Raw genomic sequence first — 16,544 nt, 5'->3', positions numbered from 1 at the left:
ACCTATGTCAGGGCTCCAATGCAATGTATGCATCTTAATGTAATTATCATTACGGTAAAAATACTTTGTTTGGTCACTCACAGTGCTTGTAAAAGCAAATGTGTTGAGCTTTGGGCTTTTTTCATTTTTTTGTGAGCAACCTTAATTTCGATTTTGCAATTTCGAAATTGGACCCGATATTTGACTTACCCTTTCTTAAGATAATTCCCTTTCACGCCAGGGCCGGACACTTTTCAAGAACTCCTTCTCCTAAGAGGCCACACCCGTGGCAGATGCATGCTACGCAAATACCAACATAACATGACCTAATGTTTGGAGATGTTGGTTGCTCTGGAGACAGCCCTTCGGCTGCTTCACTTGTGAAGAAGTCTTTCCTCCAGGGATTTATACAGTGGGTTGGCTGACAAATGAAACACTCCGTTAATACCACTGATTCTGAAAGTATGTGTAACCTGCAAGTCGGGTCGAGTTTTGCAGTCTGGTCAGTGTGCTATAAGTATGTAGCAAAGATGCTATGGGCCCTAATGCAAGCATGGTAAATGGTCCCTACCCCTTGCTTTTGTAGTTTAAAAAACTATTTAGGGAATTCATTAAGCCTCTCACATTCCTGGCCCCGGTGCAACTGCAACTGCTGCACTATTTAAAGTTAGGCCCTTGTGTGCTGAGTTTCAAGACAGTGGACTCAGCATTGCCTTCTTCTAATGGATATAAAATGGGTAACAGTTAGTGGGATGGAATTATCGTCTGTTGTCGGTATACATAGGCTGTGGTGAGTTGGCGTTATGTTAGAAACGCTATTCTAACTTTCTCCATGTAATTATATTTGTTATAGCACTTCAAGACTTTGGGATATTCACAGGAATAAGAAAAAAAACGATTTACTTTTATCATGGGCAACCCGCTTTCTATAATAAACCTATTATCAGTGCTTCAAGGCACTATAAGCTCCTAGAGCAAGGACCTGACCTGGACATGTCATCCAATTGTGAAGAAGGAGCTGACCCAAAGCACTGCATATGTATATTGTATTGTAGACAGTAGGTCTTTGACAACAGACAGTTAAAGCTATCTGTAGGCAAGACCCAAAAAGAAGATAACAAGGCCTGCCCCACACATGCCGTTGTTATTTTAGCTTTCCCTGTGAAGAGGAGAGCAGAGTTAGTTCACTGGTGCCATTCAGATCACTTGAAGGGGTACTGGGGAGGAGGGGCAACTATGTTTTACGTTATAATATTTTCATTACGTTCATTTATATTCCAATTTGAAAAGCACAAAAATTCTGCCTTCTTGCACTTACACGCAAAGAAGAAATGTGAAAGGGCAACAATCTATCTACTTTTTGTGAGCTGATAGGAAAAGTAGGAACAGGAGGGCACATATGCAGGAGTAGTTGCAGGGAATGACCCAAGGCTGGGGTATATCATACAGCCTTAGAACCCGTCGTAGCGGGCTCTACCGGCCATTAAAGGCCTGCTCCAGCACTTTGGCTCAGGCCTTTAACAAGGGAGCGGGCCAGTTGAGCCCGCTATGGCGGGCTCTAAGGCTATTAGAACATTCTGCTCCAAGAGGGCAGAATGTGCTAATTTGTAAAACAAAGGACTCACAGAGCCTGATGGGGTTGAAATCACCTCGGGCTCCGTGAGGCCTTTGTTCACAGCAACAGCTGTGAACTGGAATGTTGATGCTCAGGGCTTCTACCAGCCATTAGAAGCCCGGGCACTTCATTGTCTTCAATGGAGCGCTCAACATTTCAATGTTCTGCTATTAGTTCAAAACTGTAAACTGTTCTCCTTGAGTCCACAGATTGTTTCGTACGTTCGTTTTATAACTCTGGTCCAGACTGAGATGCACTGGCTGATGGATACGTCCCAGTTCATGAATATCAGAGGGCTGCCAGTGCAATGCAGGTTAGGATTGGGCTCTACTGGCAGAGCTCTATTCAGCATCGCTAATGGCATCGAAGGGGGTGTTGCCAGTGCTTAATTTGAGCCGGTGGTTGCCAATGGGGAGGCCATTGGCACTTATGTTTGGGGACCAGCACTCATTTTTCTGCATAAGATTATTTACTGAGCACAAGAGAGGAAAAATACAGAGATCAGAAAGACGGAAGAGCATGACGGCAAAACCATCTCAAAGGGAGAAAGCAGGAACCTGCAAGAGAGAGCAAAAGGGGCAGGGAGTGGTGTCTGGGGTGGATGAAAGACTACCAGCATTAGCTTTTGTCCGCCAACATTTAATTGCACCGGCTGCCAGCTTCTGAGCAGAGCTTGGCACCGGCACTCCTACTTTTATAAATTAAGCACTGGCGTGTTTCAGATGATGGTGTACTTGCAGGCCTCAATTTAGTATCACTAATAGTATTGAAGGGGGTGTTGCAGGTCAGGAATAAGTTCCACACGCTTTCCAAATCATTCTTAACCTGGATATTTCTTACAACAAACTGTAGGTTCCAGGAATCAGGGCCACTTATTAAATTCTGCAGCTATGGCATTTTCTGCATGATTAAGGAATTTCCGCACTTTTCATATATTCCACCATGTGCTGCATAATTTGCAGATTACGACAAAAAATTGTTTCTAGGTTAAACAGATCAAAAGTTTCCCAAAAAAAGTGCCACAAGTGGTACCACTCAGTGTTAGGCCCTTTGCAAAATGGTAATACTAATGAGTTGAAACCTTTGCCCAGTCCCATACAGTATTAATGTGTGTTAAAATGACACAGTTGCAAAATGCTACTCTCAAAGAATGTGCCATATCCTGATGTATAGTTTAGTCAACCCCTCCACACAGTATGGATCCCTAATGATGCATAATTGGAGTGGCCTTGGTAATGTTCAAGTGGGATAATTTAACAAAACTAGTACAAGTCCCAGAATGCATTAGTGCAAAACGAAAGCACAGGACAGAGATCAATGTGTGTTACAATGTAGTTTGTAATGTTTAGGCCGTGATTAGTTTAGTATAGTGTGTCAAGGTGTAATCTCTAGGGTTGTGTTATGCAGACTGGTTCAAACAAAGGTGATGCAGAGAGGATGTACTACTGAAAATTGACCCCTAGAATATCCTGGTAGAAGAATATCGAGGACTGAATATCGAAGGAGGTGCATATAGGGAAGTATAGATTTACTATTCCTACCTCCACATCAACATACCTTTAGGATTTATTTATATATATTGCCAATGTACTTACGTGTGGAGTTGAGTAAGGAAAACCTAGACTTAACCTACCTGTCGATATTGTTGTTCGATGCTTTGCCTTGAAGTTGTGTCCCATTGATGTACTGCTGTTGATATTCAGGATGCACACCTGCAGATAGAGATGGATGTGTATTCTTTCATAAAATACATCATGTACCAGGAGCAGCATCCTATACCACGACTAGCTCCACTCGGGAGTAAGCCAATCATCCCTCTCCTTGAGCCTCCGCTCTGCTTTAATTCCACATTCCAGCTCTACACCTTCTCACATCTTCCTTTCTGAGTTCCATCCAGCACACCTCACACTCTCCAAGCACCAATACCACACTTCTCTTCTTCTGTCTCCTTGGGTCCTTATTAGACTGTTGAGCAGGGAAAGGGTGTACCGTGTTGATGCTGTTCTTCATACTTGTTAACAGGGCCGGACTGGCCATACCGGGCATCAGCCGTTTCCCCAGGAGGCTGGAAGGGTGGGGGGCAGTTTTGTAGTGGTGGGGGCCGGTTTTGTTAACAGGGCCCGGACTGGCCATACCGGGCATCAGCCGTTTCCCCAGGAGGCTGGAAGGGTGAGGGGCAGTTTTGTAGTGGTGGGGGCCGGTTTTGTTAACAGGGCCCGGACTGGCCATACCGGGCATCAGCCGTTTCCCCAGGAGGCTGGAAGGGTGAGGGGCAGTTTTGTAGTGGTGGGGGCCGGTTTTGTTAACAGGGCCCGGACTGTCCATACTGGGCATCAGCCGTTTCCCCAGGAGGCTGGAAGGGTGAGGGGCAGTTTTGTAGTGGTGGGGGCCGGTTTTGTTAACAGGGCCCGGACTGGCCATACCGGGCATCAGCCGTTTCCCCAGGAGGCTGGAAGGGTGAGGGGCAGTTTTGTAGTGGTGGGGGCCGGTTTTGTTAACAGGGCCCGGACTGTCCATACCGGGCATCAGCCGTTTCCCCAGGAGGCTGGAAGGGTGAGGGGCAGTTTTGTAGTGGTGGGGGCCGGTTTTGTTAACAGGGCCCGGACTGGCCATACCGGGCATCAGGCGTTTCCCCGGGAGGCTGGAAGGGTGGGGGGCAGTTTTGCAGCAGTGGGGGCCGGTTTTGTTAATGGGCGCCAGATTTGCAGTGGTGCTGCAATATCAGCCCCCATTAACAATTGCAGCTGTGCTTCACACATGCACCCCTCCACCCATAGGGACTGGTCCGACAAAATTGCCAGCGCTGCTTTTAGTTCCCACTCCGGCCCTGCTTGTTCAAACTTCTACAATTGTTCTTCGCTTCACAAAAATTGTTTCCTATCATCTTCTTGTGAAGAAACAACTGTGTCTTTGTGATAGTGAGTTACATTGTTAGCCAAGAGGGGCATTTTACAGCCGTGTTCTCCCAGTGCTTAAAAGCTGGGGGGTTGCTTTTGAGGACTGAAGTGCAGCTAGCAATGTGACGGTCTCTATATGGAATCAATGGGGATTGTGTAGGTAAGTACTTTCGCTCTTACCCAGCACTATGGGGGTCTGGTATTGTGTAGCACCGCCTTTGCAGTGCAGCTCCTGACCCTCGGAGCGGCAGGTTAAACAAAGCTATGAGTTTGTGATAGATACTAGTCCAACAGCTCTGAACCGTTTGTGTTTCTTAGAACACAGATGTACTAGTGCTCTGTTGAAAATGGGGACCTGGAAATGTGGTTCGCAACTTTCCAGCAGAGCCCTGTATGTCAGCGCTGCATAGGTAATGACCAGGGGCAGACAGGCTTGGATTCCACCAGGCATTTCCCTTGTGTAATGGAGCCTTTTGGGACCGATTTTGAACCCCCTAGGTTGCTTCTGGTGGCTCTGTCACTTTCCCCATAGTTTGCAGAAGGCATGGGGAGGCCTCGGGAGAGATGGGAAGAAAAAGGGAGAGGGCGGAGGCAGAGAGAAAGTGATCAGAAAGAGAGAAAAGAAGAAAGAAGCATTGGCAAAGCCAATAGGTCTTGCCTATGCAAGAGCTAGTGGCTTTGCCAATGTGTTTTAGCCATGTTGTACACCAGCGTGGCTTCTGTTCACCATGGCTAGATGTTAGTGGCATAGAGGCATGGAGTGAAGTGTCATGGAGTAGAGTGGCGTGGTCTGGAATGTTGTGGACTGGAGTGGCGTGGAGGGGTGTAGAGTGGAGTAAAGTGTCACAGAGTGGAGTGGCGTGAAGTAGAATCAAGTCATACAGTGGAGTGGGTTAGAGGAGTAGAGTGGAGCGGCATAGAGTGTAATAGAGTCGTTGAGTGGAGTGGTGTAGAGTGACCTAGAGTGAAGTGCCATAGAGTATAATAGAGTGGTGTAGAGTGTCAGAGTGGAGTGTGATGGAGTGGAGAAAAGTTTTGTAGAGGAGTGGAGAATGGAGTGCCATGGAGTGGGGTGGTGTAGTGTAGAGTAGAGTGGCTTAGTGTAGAGTGGAGTAGAGTGTGTAGTAAAATGGCATGGAGTGCCGTAGGGTGGCATAGATTGCAGTATAGCAGAGTGTCATAGAGTGAAGTGGAGTACAGTGACTTAGAGTGAAATGGCGTAGAGTGGAGCATTGTGCAGTGGAGCGTCGAAGAATGGAGCGGCTTAGAGTGGAGTATACATGGTGTGTTAGCGCACTGCAATTACAGACAAGACATTTCCAATTGAAATGAACATTACATTTGCACATACAGTTTTACTGATAAAAATATACAGCACACAAAGGATAATGTGTGGAAATGGCATCACCTAGTGTACTGGTTTGTTTTGGGCAGTATTGAAATATTTGTATCCACTACACTTCAGAACTACAAAAATGTGCTTTATTTGTGCTTTCTTAATTCTGCATAGTTTATTTACAGACATTTATATCTTGTTGTGTGGTAGAAAACAACTTTTTCTTTCCCAGTACCCAACAAGATTGTAACATAAATCCTCTCACTTTGAAGTCAGAGAAAGAAAATTACACCCCATGCTCCCTCTGAACACACAGACAATGTGTCAAGATAAGAGCAAACGTTAAAGGCCTGCTTACAGAAAGAGAGCCCCTGTGGAAGAATACAGTAAACATGTGATGCTCCACAGGATGGAGAAAGACATACCGTGCAACGTAAAACAAATAAAGCCAGCAAATATAAAGCCAGAAAATGTGGGCTACCCACCACAAAGCCAATGGTAAGCAACGGGTTGAATGCATTCCCAGGAAAGATTTCAGATTGCCTACTTGAAGTCTTTTCGTAACCAGACAACTGCACTGTCTGGTAGGCTTCGACTGAATAAGGAGACCATGAGAATGGATAGATGGTAAGAGAGAGAGACGAAGGGAGCAGGCTGGTTTCAGCAATTTTGCCAGGGCTGCTTTTTGTTCCCCAGTCCGATCCTGCTAATGAAAGGCCCTGCATCACACATATGGTATAAATGATGGCTTTAGTGCCTGTATGTGAGCAGCATGCTTATTAGTTATGTTGCAGTTCATATGTTACTGACGCTGAAGAGTCAATCAGACTGATTCAGGCCATAACAGAAGTCAATATATATATATATATATTTACATTTATATTTTCTCCAACTGGCAGTTGCCAGTAGGTAGTTCTTGTTCGAACCTAGTTTCCATAGAAAATAATTTTTTGTTTTGCTAATAACTTTGGCGCCGTTTGACGAATCTTCGCAAAATCTTTAAAACCTAGTTTGCCACTCATTTCTTCTGCTGTCTTGAAAGTTTCGGGGTGATTCGTCAAGCAATGGGGCCAAGAAAAAGGAGGCAGAGGGTCCGAAAACACATTTTTCCCATGCAATTTCCTATAGGGGTTTTAGGCACGGCTACAACCGAACCACTGAATGGAATTTCACTAAATTTGGCAGAAAGAAAGCTAGCTCCTGCTCCAGAATGAGTGTTTTTTGTAATTTGGTGTAACTCTGTTTTGTAGGTTTGGCGTTATTAAAGAAAAAAGATTTACATATATCTAGAGACGCGGATCCACACACCAACAGCAATAGAGGATGTTATGGCTGTAGCATCCTCAATTAAATCAGGCTCTCTGCTCGATCCAGCTCTGTTCGAAATTCTAGTGAAAGGGGGCAACGTGATGCTTATTGCCCTGATTGAGCTGTACAATCTTTTCCTGAACAAAGGTAGGGTTTCAGAGGAATGGAAACATGCCATTGTCCGTCCACTACTAAAGAAACTGAATTCATATCCAGAGATAATGAGTAATTACAGACCCATCTCTTTACTACCTGAGGTTTGCAAAATTTTGGGAAAAAGAATCAATAGAAATATTACAGACTATTTGGAAATTAATACCATTCTTCATCCTACCCAGACAGGTGTTCATGCTGGGTATAGTACTGAAACAGCTCTTTTGGGGGGCCACAGAAGAACTAAAAATGATCATGAACCATGGCACATCAGCAGCCCTGATCCTTCTGGATTTGAGTGCTGCTTTTGAGACAGTCTCTTACCCTAGTCTTCTCCATCGACTGGAAGAAGTTGGTATCACAGGAACGGCCCTTAGGTGGCTTGCCTCATTCTTGGACAAGCACAGGTTTCAGGTTAGCAAGGGCCCATTTTAGCCATCGGTTGCTTCGTGGAGTCCCGCAGAGCTCGTCTTTGAGCCTGACACTTTTTAACATTTATATACGCCCATTGGGAGACATTGTTTGTTCCTACTGCCTGAAGATGGTATTCTACGCAGATGATAACCCGTTAATCGTCACATAGGCACCAGGCATAGACACCATTTCCGCCTGGCTCAATAGCGGTCTAGAAAAGGTGTCTAAATGGATGGCAGCCAGTTGCCTAAAGCTGAATGGTGAAAAAACCTGATGTCTTGATACTTTGGAACAAACCAACGCTCTGGGATCTTATTATCAGGCCATCTTCCCAAGGGGAATGCCCAGTCCCCAAGTCAGAAGTAAAATGTCTAGGGATGGTTCTTGACAATCAGCTAACCATGGCCACCCAAGCAAAACAGGTGTCTGGGAGCTGTTTTGGTCTCTTAAAAGCCCCAAGAAAGGTGCTGAAATGGCTCCTGATAGCGGCGCGCAGAATTGTGATTCAAGGCCTGATTCTGTCACGCCTTGATTATAGGAATTTGCGTGATGTAGGTAGTCAAAAATAGGTAAATAAAAAACATCAGATCATTTAGAACGCTGCTGCCCGGATACTGTTGGATATCATGAAAATACATTCAGCAGATGCTGCGCTCAAAACTCTTCACTGGCTGCCTGTAAGTTGCAGGATACAATTTAAGGCTTTATGCATTATTGTGCAAAGCATAATACAGGGCCTCCGGTCCTTCAGGCGATTGCCCACTATTTACCAGGCCAAAAGGGACTTGAGTGCAAATAATTTTGAGGTGTCCCTTGTTCCAAGGATCAAGAAAGCCAGGAGTGGAGGTCGGTGTTTAACCTACCTTGCACCTAAGCTCTGGAAATCTCTGCCCACTAGCATCATGATTGAGGACAATTTCTTGAATTTTAGGAAAAAACTTAGGACACATCTTTTCTCTTAATTTTTAATCCTTAAGCCTTCACTCCAATCCCCTTGCTAGTGCTGGGAAGCCTGATTCTCGGGTAGCTATGCGCTTTGTAAAACTGGTGAATAGAATAGAATGCCTTGATTGGCTGGGTGCAGCCTGAGAGAAAAGTTGCTGCTGACATTTTGTGAACCGGGACATGATTCCCTGGGGGGAAATACAATCTAAAAAGGATATGAGGGGTCAGGATAGAGGTATCCTGATACCAAGGAACTGATGGAGGGTCTGTAAGAAATCCCTCATGAGCAAGAAATTGTCCCAAAATATTTTTGTTAGTGTGCGAGGATCTGCAAATTCACAGCGGCCCCTGTATGAACCTGCTACGGATCTGCAGTTCCAGATCCCAATAAAAAAAATACACACATGCACATACCCACTCAGAGAATCACTCACACCCCCATTCACAGACCCACACAGGCACTCACACACCCATACAAACACCCCCACAACCGCTCACACACCCACTCATACACCTATACAGACACTTCCACAACCACTCAGAGACCCACAAAACCACTCACAGACCCACACAGCCAGTCACACACCCACTCTCACACACACACATACCCACTAACATACCCACAGAACCGCTCACTCAGAGACCCAGAAAACCACTCTCACACCCATACAGCCTCTCACACAACCATTCAGAGACCCAGAAAAACACTCACACATCTACTTAGAGACCCACATAGGCACTCACACACCCACTCACACACCCTCTAACACACCTGTACAGCCACTCACACACCCATACAACCACTCATACACCCTCTCAGAGACCCACAAAACCACTCACAGACACACACCCAGCCACTCACACACGCATTAACACACCCACCACACATCCACTTACACACCCACACAACTACTCATACACTCAGATTACAGGCAAGTTATAGTTAGGAAATAGCATGCAAAAACAGTACGAATTGAATGAAAAAAACAAAGGTTACATGGACTTTATAGTTAGGATATACAATTAAATTCACTACAAAACTAAAGATTACAGGGATGTTATAGGTGGTTAGGTTCAGATTTTACACACACAAAAGCATTGCAATTCAGCAGTTATTGTTATCTTGCCATCCACTCCTAGTAATTACCCCACACATTATATTACTCATGACATCTTCTATGACATCATTCATAATATAATTGCAACATTTGCAGTGAAATTATTGATGAGAAAACTGTATGGTGGGGCTCAAGTTATAGTTCTCTTATGGCATGAGTAATAGTTACTTGATATAACTATACCTGCAGAATTTCGATGGTTTTGTGTGTGTAAAATCTGACCCTAACTATAACGTCCCTCTAACCTTTGTTTTGTGTGTTTGTGTGTGTGTGTGTGTTTTTCAAAGGTTAAAAAAAGTAATAGTTTTTAAACAATTGTGTTTTTTGTGCCAAAGGATTCGGAGGACCCTACCAAATCCTACACCAATGCCCCACAAAAACACAGTCCTGGGGCTGTTAAAAAAAATAATCTGAGGGCACACTTGACGCCCAAGCATTTGAGGGTCCTATAAAAACCTAACAACAAGCTTATACTTTCTAAGCATTCTTTCATTAATTCAAAAGCATCATTAATGATTCTCTACACCACAGCAATAAGCTTCCGCCAATCAGGGCTCAACTGATAAAAAAATGCCGCTTGTCCTAGTTCTGCGCCAATAAAACCTACTGGTAATGTCTCCATTTTTTAATCAATATTTTATTGCATCTTAATGCTTGTGCAATGTTTTACTTGGTGGTGGCAATACTCACTGCTTTCTGTTTATTCAAACCTTGCACTTTTTTAATCTCTTCTCGTAGCCAATCTACTCTTTTTCTGCTGGAATAGAAATCTCCCAACTCCCCTATTGGCCAGCTCACCTGTGTTAAGGTGAGGCAATCGCACGTGGATCTTTGTTCCATGTTATTATGTCATGCCAATGGTTTCTGAATTTGTTGCTTTTCATCAAATATATGTCCAGAAAGAGAAACAGTCTGACCCAACATAGGCTGCTGTCTGACTTTTATCATTTATAACTTGAGGAAGCAGGATCTTTCATAAAACATTCCTCGTCCTTTATCAGCAGCTACAAAAGACTCAGACCCCATTGAACCACACAAGTTAAGGCATTATGGAGAATCTTCAACCCTATGGACCCATACCTTTCACGACTGAAGATACTTGGACTTCCCACTCCCCATAAATCATATACGTGCCCCTCAAAATGTTATTTTTGGAGCTACCAAAAAACTCATTTTCAATCTGAGTGACAGGGACGCTTGATTAGAGCTCCAAAGTATTTTATGGCAGTTCTGCTCGCAGGGTTGACCAAGAGCCACTTGTGAAAACCCATGCACATCTCCACTCCCCCTCTCCCCATGGATGGAATCCCTCATTATGACAATATTGCGACAATGCCAAGCAAGATGCATGCATTCCATGGCTCAATGTCTTGAAGGCACCAAAACATCTCACAGTTAAGTTGAATCAGAACTGGGAATCAAGCCAGTATAGAACTGAAGAGTACACTTTTTTCTGTTGTTACACCCCAGTGAGCCTGAAAATCATGCACACATCTTTTACAGTGGATACTGCCTTCAGGAGAGATGCCTTCTGGTCTCCCTGGGTAAACGGTCCACTCAGAGTCCCTTCACTAAAATGATTTGCCTCAATGTGGTGAAGGATAAGTAAATAGGTTGACTGTGGATGGATGATTGTCTGTGGTGTGTGTGTACATGTCTCACTGAGAGTGTGGTGGAGGCCATTTTGACTCCATGTGTGTGGCAATGGAAAATGGCGGCTGATTTTGTTCTAAGCTGCTCAGCACTTCTTACCTAGGAGCCCTCACTTGCCCCTCCCATTTCCTCCTGCCCCTAGCACACATGTTCCAGTGGGTGAAAGTGTGAGATTAATGGCCCTTTATAGTTGCTTTTTAGAAGGAGGACTAGAGAGGGATATATTTACCAGAAGAGGGCACCCCCGCAGGTGGAGTCACGCAGAAGTCTGGAGGAGTTGGAAAGGGAGAAAAGGGTAAGACTTTCAATCCCAGGTAACCTTGGGAAAAAGAACTAACGGAGGGTAGACAGGCAGAAAGCATAGAGATGGAGGAAAGAGAAAAAAGAGACACTTTCTATAAATAGGAAGAGGAGGAGTAGAAAGACGCAACATAGTAACAACATGGAGGGAAAGAGGCAGAGGCGAAAGAGATGCTGGGACATGAAATGAGCACAGGGGATTGCCACACAATGGGAGGAACCAGAAAGCTGTGGCTCAGAGCAGGAACCAGTGGCCGTCCTCTGCTTCTGTCTGCTCCAGACCCTCAACTTTCTTATCAGAGGGAGCCAGGAGGGAGTTTTGGATGACTAACGGGCGGCCAATAGAGTTCCAATGCAGATCATAATTTGTGTGTTGCAAATGGAATTTTGAACTACACTTGGAACATTCCACCAAAACCACATGTATTAGAATGAGTTGCTCAGCTAACGACTAATGATGGTGCAATAATTTTTCTAAATGCTGCAGATGATGCTTCCTAGTAAAAAGCTTGTGACATTTCACTTCCACATTGGCTTGTACATTAATGTGATTTTCCTGTCTACCTATTGCTTCATGGAACTCCTGGTATTCACCTGCCATGCTCAATCTCACATTCCGACACATAAGTTGATATTGTCACTATGTATCTGTATTTACTCAGAATGTAATTCATGTAGTTGCTGATGTGACGTATTAATCTCAGAGTTTTCCACATGTTAAAGGAATACAGTTTTGAATTCAGACCCACTTCCTGAGTTGCCCAGCTGTGTGAGTGGCTCAGCTGTCCAGAAATCGTCCCTCCAACCTGCTTGTCCCTGACTGCGAAGACCACCTTGTCGCAAAGAGCCCGACTGACCTACCAGCTCTGCATCCAGCCTGCCCGGCCTGCGTAATGACGGACCAGCTGTGTTCCTGTGGTCCTATGGCTCTTGCAACCTGATCCCTCTTTTGGGGTCCATGGTCTTACCTGTAAATCCCCCTGTGTAGCCTGTTTTGAGGTGACCCCCTTCTCTGTAGCATGCCTGCTATCAACGACCTCAGCACCCTGCTCCTGGCCGAATCTGGGACGTCCCGACGGTCCACTGCTGGAACATCAGACCTGGCCTTGCTACTGTCCTAAATCCCAAAGGTGAACACCGAAAACCAACTGGACAATTTTATATTTAGCTGCTCTGTATATACTTGTTATCTATGTTGTGAACATTTACTGTTGTAAAGTGCTCTGACTCAGATTCTCTGTATAGACTTGTTATTGTTGATGTGAACATTTACTGTTGTAAAGTGCTCTGATACCTTCAGGTCTAGATAGCGCTATATAAAACTCTCAATGAACTAAATAAATAAATAATGTCTGCCAACAGGTTCTGAATAGGAGGGTGTTCAATAATATTTTTAACTTGCACCGCAGCGTTCCAATAAACATATCTTCCTGTTTGCTTTGCACTTAGATCTAGAGTGTTTCCTGAATAGATGTTGAAAGCCCTAAACGATTCCTTCCAGCTAATAGGTGACTCACGGGGCAACTGATAAAACAGTGGCAGAGAAACCACAGATTGCATGATTTCCTCGGAATACTTCAGAGCAACTTAGCAGAATAAAAAAAAGAAAACCTAGAACAGAATGACTACAAGTGTCAAAGAACTTGTTGGACATAACACAAAAATCTTCTGATTAGCTGACTACATCAGCGCAAATAATTCCCAATACAAGGATGCTGTTTCCTGTCTGACTCTATAATCCTCCTTGATCTGGATATCCCGTTAGAACCATCTGGCTATTTCGCAGACTGGTAGCTGCTGTGTTATCCACTGACTAAGAGATGTTGTGCAGCACTCACTGCTACAGGGATGGCCCACACACACACAACCTCCCCACATCACACTGACCTACAAACAGTGACGCGCCATCAGGAATATGTGTCGCCAAGGCCTTGGCGACGCAGCACGCCTGACTCTAAAATGACTAACATGATGTGGTGGTACGTAGAGCACAAAGCTTGCAGGGCCTTGAAGAAATAACATAGAGGTGTCAGGCCATACTCTGTGTGCATGAAGCTTGGGCAGGACATCCACTGGCACTCAGTTCAGTTCAGTTCAGTAATTCTTTATTCGGTGGTTAAAAACAATTAAAAAGAGTACACATTATATACAGTTAAAAAAAGTATTAAAGCATCATGCAAGAACATTGACTGAATCTATATACATAAAAATAATTCATTATTCACAGCGAATCCGCTTTGGTGGCTTAATGGAAATATCGGGTGGGGAGTACTGCCCGGTTCACAAATGATTCTAACCTCTGGTTACCCTTAATCTTAGTGCAAATTTCAAGAAACTTATGACAGAACACAGTGTTAACGGGTCACTAGCCCTTTGTAGGAAGGTCAATGCCTCTTTGGCTCGAGTAAACCTGGCCTTTTTAAAAATTTCCTTTAAAAATCTACGTCTTGGTGTTGCATAAAAAGGACATAGGAGTACAAAGTTAAGGGTGTCCTGTGGAGACCTATTGTCGCAGCCGCAGGCACCCTTCTGCTCAATTAAATGGCTAAAACCAGCTGGGTCAGCTAACAAATATGATAAAAAATTGAGCCTAAAACGTGACATTAAAAACCTTTCTTGGGCATTATACATAACACAAAGATACGGTTCCATCCCTTCAGTGGTTTCAAGCCTACTGTAAGCACTCACTGTTCGTTTGGCACCTTCCACTGTGGTTCTAGCAGACGATCTTTGGTCCAGGAAAATTCTCTTGAGTTTAAGCTTATCCTGTGGTGTGATCATTGAAGGGTTTGAGAAAAACTCCTTACAGCCTATGTTTTCCAGGCTAATTTTTAAGTAGTTAAGCCATGGGATATTCAGGCTTCTATCTCTTCCAAGGCAATCTTTTAGGATCTGCCTACTCAACGCAGCTTCAGGGTTTGTCCAAGTTTTGAGCCAGGCCAGAATTGGTCTAAATTTTATCATATCCTCTATGTAAGGTCTTCCTAATTCTCTGTGTACTATGACAGCTGGAGTACAATTAGGGACTTTCAGTATTGAACGAAAAAATTTGTTTTCCTCCCTTTGCAGTGAGTCAAGATTTATAAAACCCCACACTTCTGAGCCGTACATGGCTTTGGAACAACACATTGAGCCATAAAGGTTCATTGTTTGTTCCGGACACCAACGGCCAACTCTCCTCCCGTAACCTGCTATGGCTCCAGTTGAGGCCACCAATTTCCCACACCTTTCCTGTACCAAAGGGGTAAATTTCAGTGACTCATCAAAGAGCAAGCCTAGGTACGAGAAAGATTGCACCCTTTCTAGTGTGTGATTTCCAATTCTATATGGGAAGCTGGTCCGTGGATTGTGACCTGCCGTCATTACATAAGATTTTTTTAAGTTGACCGACAGATCTAGCCCGTCCATGAATTTGACAAACCCGTCAATTAGAATCTGCAAGCTTTTGGGGGTTCGCGCCAAAAGTACCGCATCGTCTGCGTACAGTAGCACCGGGATGTTGCGTGTCCCAACCCTTGGGCAATCTGTTTTTAAGTTGGTCAGGGACTGTTCTAAATTGTTGATGTATAACAAGAATAAGAAAGGGGCAAGTATGCAACCCTGCCTCACCCCACTTGTGCATCTAAAAGACTCAGTCAACCCCCCTTCCTTATTGTAGCGTACTCTGGCATAGGTCTCTCTGTGCAGTTCCCTCAGAGTACAGATTAGACCTGGATCAATTCCCAGGTGATTCATCATAGCCCAAAGCTTGTTCCTATTAACGTGGTCGAATGCAGCAGCCAAGTCCATGAACCCCAGGTAAATGGCTTCGTTGCTGGTTTTAATATACTTTGCAACCAACATATAGAGGTTCAAGCATTGGTCACTGGTAGACGGGGGGGCGTGGCTTGGGCGCCGATGGCGATGGTCGCCTGAGAGCTCGGCTCCGGGACTGAGCCCGTGATTATCCTGTACATCGGCGGCTACGGGGCACCCCGACCCCCGTATTTTGGTGACCGGCCCAACGGAGACCTGCCGGGGCCCCCGGCGTGATCGGCACGAGCGGTGACCCGGTGCAAATCGCAGTTGAGGGAACTGCGGAGTGTGACCCAACATGGCGCCCGGACTCCTTTGTCCCCTTGGCCAGATCCGATAGACTGGAGGATCGTCGCAGGCGACGGGGCGCCCCCTGCTCGGTGGTCTCCAGGTGGGGATTGAAACTGGACATCGGTCAGAGTGGTCTCTTCTACTGGGGATTGCACCCGGATGAACGGATGCCCACACCATAGCGGATCCCACGCTGGGACAACTGGAGATCCCGACGGTGGCCCCACTCCCTGCATCGTACTCGGCTACTTTCTCCTGGCTGACCCACTCCCATGGGAGGCGCAACCCTTTGGAGCCGCGAGTCGTCCGGTAGAGCTGGTGACACTCGGTCGGCCGTGTGGGCCTGCCCGGCGCCGATTGTCCCCGCCTCCTCCACGGTGCCCCCGGACGGCGAGGTGGTGGCACGGGCCGCGGCTGGGACGATCCAACGGGCCTTGGAGACGGAGATCTCCGGCACTTGACCTGAGGCCTAGCACCCGAGGGAGTCGTAGCCGGTGCCGACACTCGGAGACGCCTGCTCCGGGACCCGGGCGGAGAACGGCCGGCGACATGGGGAAACCTAGAGGTGCCAAGGGGACTGCCCCGGTCGTCTCGGACTTGGAGACCCAGGACAAGGAGGAACGCGGAGGTCCAGAGGAGGCCGGTGGTGCACCTCTGCAGCAGCAATTCGACCGCGTTTTGGAGGCAATAGAGACCACGCGCTCGGCCCTCCAGCAGGACATTGCCCAGGTGGCGACGAG

General features: G+C 45.7%; 1 long non-coding RNA gene across 2 annotated transcripts in view; it reads right to left on the bottom strand.

Annotated features, from left to right (window-relative positions):
- LOC146797781 (uncharacterized) overlaps positions 1 to 16,544 on the bottom strand; it is a 105,937-nt gene that overhangs the window by 20,871 nt on the left and 68,522 nt on the right. Inside the window, exons 1-2 of one of the 2 annotated variants that reach the window (XR_014968533.1) lie at positions 12,687 to 12,854; positions 3,228 to 3,306 (exon numbers count right to left, since the gene is read on the bottom strand). This is a non-coding gene — a long non-coding RNA (uncharacterized LOC146797781). Of the gene's footprint in view, positions 1 to 3,227; positions 3,307 to 12,686; positions 12,855 to 16,544 lie in introns of those variants that run through there. The other variant, XR_014968532.1, reaches the window with a different exon arrangement.

This window comes from Triturus cristatus, chromosome 9 (genome assembly GCF_964204655.1).
Source record: "Triturus cristatus chromosome 9, aTriCri1.1, whole genome shotgun sequence".
NCBI lineage: Eukaryota > Metazoa > Chordata > Amphibia > Caudata > Salamandridae > Triturus > Triturus cristatus.
Note: the sequence above shows the minus strand (reverse complement) of the source record. Positions and strands in the feature narration are given on the sequence as shown.